We start from the raw sequence: 5,211 nt of genomic DNA, 5'->3' as shown, positions 1-5,211 counted from the left end.
GTGTGTGTGTGTGTGTGTGTGTGTGTGTGTGTGTGTGTATGTGTGTATTGGGTCTCATATCTGCTGTGTGTACTACACATTGTGCAGACACATTGGAGCTGAGGGGTGTGGGCCCTGAGGTGGTGCAAAGTTCAGAATTGCAACCCAACAGTGTTGGGCAGAAGAGCATCTGCAGGGGTCCTGCAGGGGCTAGTAAGATTACAGCCACAAGTCATCAGGCCTGAAGGACATGGTGCCAGAGTGGCACTGTGGGGGAAATCCTGCCCTGTTCCTTTTCTTGAGAAAAAGGGGATGCAATGGTTAATTGATGGCTTGATTATCGGGAGAGATGCCTTGGGGATCGGTAAAGCAATCTTCTGAGTGTGCTTGGGTAGACGAAGGGAGCAGGATCTTGGAAATGCTATCTGCTCTTGGGCTTATCCCTGTTTGGTTCTTACCCCATGCTCCACTTTCAGGTGGCTGTGAGGGAGCCCGCTGTCCTCCTGATGCCTTCCACCATGTTCTGCCCAGAAGCAAGTGACCGTGGACTGAACCTGCCAAAACTGGGATCTCAGATGCACCTTGTCTCCTTTAAGTTGCATGCGTCAGGTGTTCTGTCCCTGCAACAAAATAGGTGGAAAGGGGACAGAAGAAGAGAAGCTGCAGTAGGGAGCTCAGAGGGGCATTTAGTTGACATAGGATTTCCAGAATGAAGATGGGAGATTTCCATGGCCACCTGCATCCACAAAGGAGGAAGTCGGAGTAAGCCCAAGCTGGGATCATCTCTTGAAGAAAGGTGCCCTGAAGGGAAGCCGCAGACAGTATGTGGGGTGATTGGGAGTGGCTCCTGAGCATATGAGAAGATCTGTTGGCAGTGAAGGCTGCAAGAGAGTGGGTAGTGTGGAAGGAACAAGAGAACAGAATGGAAGGCCTTCAGGGAGGATCCTGGGAAGGGGGACTAGGGCGCAAGAGATGGGAGGAGCCATGAGCAGACCTGTCACTGGGCAAGAGGTGGGTTGTTAGGGGGCTTAAGCCCCAGGCCAGGAGAGCAGAGAGTGAGTTGCACTTATGTGTGAGGGAGAGAGGGAGGAACAGAGGGAAGGAGGCCTTGCCTGGCTGTGCCACTGTGAGCAAGATGGGCTTAAGCTAAGATCTGGCTGGCTGGAGAAATCATTCAATTTAATACTGTGTGTAGAGATGGGATAACAAAAGGAAAGAAAACTAAAAACCCAATTTGTTTGTGACAAATCTGCCCCTCCTCACAGTAGTTATGACAAGCACAGAAAACTGGTGGGCAGCTACTTTCATAGGATGCGAGCTTAGCATGAAGTGAAGTCCTCCTACCCTTCTGAGATCTGCGTGGTCTGGAAGTGTTCATGCCTCCATCTGATGATGTCTGAAAGACGAGTCTGGCCCTCTCCACCTCATGCTGCGTGTGTGGACTCTGCACCCACCTAAAGGCAGCCCCTGCTTCAGGCTCTTGGAGCCTCTCCCTCTTAGCCCCACTCCTGAGTTCACAATGGCTAAGGTAGTGACCTCCAGGACCCTGCAGCAGCCTCTGCTCTTGTCACTCACTCGCCCAGGACACTGATTCCAGCTCACTCTGTCTCTGTCTTGTCCCCTGTGATTCCTTTCCTCTCCTTCTCTTTCTTCTCTTTTAGTTGTCTCAGGTATGTTCTTCCTGCCTTTAGAGCTGTGATTCCTGCAGACATGGATTAAGAAATTCTTCCATAAAAGGAGATCATGTTCTGTCAGAAGGATTTCATTGAGTAAAATGTTCACCACCAACTTATTATTCATGTTTCAAGCTAGCTTTATTTTAAGCAGTACTTGAGTTTGCACTGAACTCTAATTATGTCTGTCACATTCTCTACCACTCTTGGGGCCTGGGTAATGCTTTGGGTAACATGGTCACATGACTGGCTCCCAGAGAGGTGACAGCAATGATTTTATGCAGAAAGAAGGATTTGGATCAAGGGCCAGGTGCTGGGACTTTGGCCAGCTGTGTTTGGGTCTTTCTTTCTCTGAGCCCTAATTTCCCCCTTGGTAAGGTGAGTCTGGCCCAGGTTTGGGGCTTTCCAGGTGCCAATGTGAGTGGTACTGCTGTGAAGGACACTGACCATCCCTCTCACCCCTCACGCAGCTAGGTATACCTCGGCCTGGCTATGGCTTGTTTTCTTCCATTGCTGCCATATGCTTGCCCATTTAGATGGCCCTTTTCAGGCCTTCGGCCTTACAGCTACCTTGCCTTTCCATGTGAACTTTTGGCCTTTCTTGTCTCTGGTCACTCAAACTGGATTCTCCAGGCAGGTCCATTCCTGAAAGATATCACTTACACTCAAGCTCAGGAATGTGTGTTATATTGACATCTAATTCATCCATAAGAAACCTAAGTAAGGCCAGGTGGAGAAGCCAAGGCTACTCAATCATGAAGCATTTTACAGTGTTTACTGAGTGCCTCCTAGTCTAGAGCTGTTGAACCGGAGGCCAGGAAGATCCTAAAATCCCCTTATAATGGCCCTGATGGAAGGAGACCATGCCAAATTGACATCCCAAGAACCTGCCTAGGGTGCTCACATCCTATGGGAGGTGTCCTTGGCAATTTGGGATGAGCCCTGTGGGTGCTCAGAATTAATCTCTGTTGTAGGCTAAGTAATGGCTCCCCAAAGTTACCTATGTGCTAATGCTCGGAACTCATATGTGGGTTACTGTCTCAATAAAAGGGAATTTGCAGATGTGATTAATGACATGGGAAGAGAGATTATCATGGATTATTCAGGTGAGTCCATTGTAAGCATGAGACTATTTATGAGAGGGACTCAGGAAGATCAGGCAGAGAAGATGCTAGAATCCTGCCTTTGAAAATGGAAAACGGGATCAAAGTCAAGCAGTGCTGTTGGCCCGAGGAAGCTAGAAATGACAAGGATACAGACCCACCTCTGTAACCTCTAGAAGAACTGTAGTCTGACAGTTTGATTTTAGACTTCTGACCTCCAGAATGATGGGATGATAAATTTGTGCTGCTTTAATTTTTAAAGAATACAAAATAGTGATAGAGAAAAAAAAACCCAAAAAAGCGTTAAAAACTATACAAGATTTCACTAAACAAGACTGACTAAAATAGCTCAGCAGATTAAGGCACCTGCTTAGGCAGACAAAGAGACTGTGTCGCTCCCCAGTGAGCAGTGCTGGCCCCACCCCCAAGGAAGGGGAATTGAGACGGCATGGTGGAACGTGAGCCTGTAATCCCAGCACTTGGGAGGCTGCAAAAACAGGAGGATCACTACGAGTCCAATCTGTGCAGTGAGACCCTGTAGAAAAATGCAATAAAAATTTTCACTAAACAAAGTAATAGGAATTCAATAATAATTGCTATATTACATGATGCTGTCTGCAGATTAGTTGTTCAGATTACCAGATATAAATGTGCAAGATTCATTTAAAGAAAACAAAACAAAACAAAACAAAACAAAACAGTAACAAAGAAGTCATAAGATATTCAAGATAGGAAAAAAAGCAGAGTGCAAAGAAAAAAGAAATTTAAGCATTAACTGTTCCTTTGAAAGGACCAGAAGAAATGGTAAATACAACTATCCAAACTATCCTGTGTATAGATTAAGTTGTGCTGCTTTAGCCTCTAGGCCTGCGACAATTTGTTGCAGTGCAATATGAAGCTTTATAAGAGCACGCATCCCCTGAGGGCGGGCCCCTGGGAGTGCTCTGGAATCAGGGCCCCTCCTCGCAGCTTGTCTGTGTTTCTACATGGACTGGCCTCAGAGAGACTCTGTCTCTGGCATCATTGCCCACTGGATTTTCCTGGCGAAAGAAACCAAACCTTCACCTCATGCCACCTACTGGAGGAATCCAGCACCCCAACAATAGACAATTCATCCAAGTAGGAAGTAGACAGGCCCTGACTTTTGCCTACAGCACCTTGATTTTAAAACTTGAAGCCACAGAGTCTGCTTTGTATAGCTGTGGCCTGGAAAAAACCCATCTGACGTGGCAGCTTCTATGAAAGGAAACTGTCCCTACCTGGTAGTGACGTGTAAGCATGAAATACATCTCCTCAAAGGACATATGGCCATGATTACCGCGTGAACAGCTAGCGATAGTGATGGCAAGAACAACGACGAAAGGAGAGTGTAGATATTACCTGTTATGTTTATGATATATCAAGCCCTCTTCTAAGCATCTTGTATACACTTTTAAGCTCCCATGAAGCTTATGTTTGCTTTTTAATCCATTTTGCAGATGGGAGCACAGAGAGCTTGAGTAATTGCATAAATAAGAGAATTACAACCATGATTAGATGACCCTGTCTCTTATAAGTACCCTCTTGGATCAATTTAAACATTTCCATTCATGATAACACAGATCCCAAAGTATTTTCCCATTCATATTTTCACCTGGGTGCCCTAACCAGCTTGTGAACTCTTCTTTTCTTCCTTCCTTCCTTCCTTCCTTCCTTCCTTCCTTCCTTCCTTCCTTCCTTCCTTCCTTCTTTCCTTCCTTCTTTCCTTCCTTCCTTCCCACAAAGCAGTGAAGTCAGCAGATTGGTCCACAGGAAAAGCAGTGCTATTATTCCTGATAAAGAAATGTCTGTGTCGTGTGTCCACAGAAAGCATTCTCCTTACTCAGTGTTCAAAGGAAGTAAATATGTGATAGAGAGGGTTAATGTTCACTGGGCAGCTAGTATATTCCCTCCAGGGATGGTGTTAATGTATTATAATTCCCTCATTGAGTCCTCATCACAGTGACATGAGGGAGAGAACAAAGGAGAGAAGGAACTTGGTGCAGGTCACACACTTCTAATTGTTCACATACCCTGGGCTTAAGAGGTCAGAGTTCAAGGCAAGCAGCCCCTCACCACTCCTTTAGCAGACCTCTATGGAGTGGCCTATAGTGGGCCCTCTGTGGACTCGGAAGGCATTTTTGCAAGGTCACAAGTGCTTAGTCTTGCTAAGTGCCTCGGTGCCCCCAGGCACTTTCCCTGTAGGATCCCACTGAGTTCTCATGCCAGGGCCCTCTCAGGCATTTGAGGGTTTAATTTTCTTTTCTTTTCTATTCCTTTTTTAAAAAATTATTTTAGTAAGGGTTGACAGGGTTTGCAGGGTCTCACTATGTAGATTGGACTCGTGGTGATCCGCCTGTGTTCAGCCTCCCAAGAGCTGGGATTTCAGGCATGCGTCGCTATGCCCAGTCTCAATTGTGGCAGGTCCTGCACAGCAG

General features: G+C 46.4%; 1 long non-coding RNA gene across 1 annotated transcript in view; it reads left to right on the top strand.

Moving 5' to 3' along the window:
- Positions 1-1,771, top strand: part of LOC111814117 — a 6,922-nt gene extending 5,151 nt beyond the window's left edge. Inside the window, exon 3 of the long non-coding RNA XR_002819187.1 lies at positions 456-1,771. This is a non-coding gene — a long non-coding RNA (uncharacterized LOC111814117). The remainder of the gene's footprint in view (positions 1-455) is intronic.
- Positions 1,772-5,211: the final 3,440 nt, after the last annotated feature.

The sequence above is a fragment of the Octodon degus genome, unplaced genomic scaffold, assembly GCF_000260255.1.
Source record: "Octodon degus isolate 3935 unplaced genomic scaffold, OctDeg1.0 scaffold00008, whole genome shotgun sequence".
NCBI classification, from domain to species: domain Eukaryota; kingdom Metazoa; phylum Chordata; class Mammalia; order Rodentia; family Octodontidae; genus Octodon; species Octodon degus.
The sequence above is the reverse complement of the archived record's forward strand: the minus strand, read 5'-3'. Positions and strand labels throughout refer to the sequence as shown.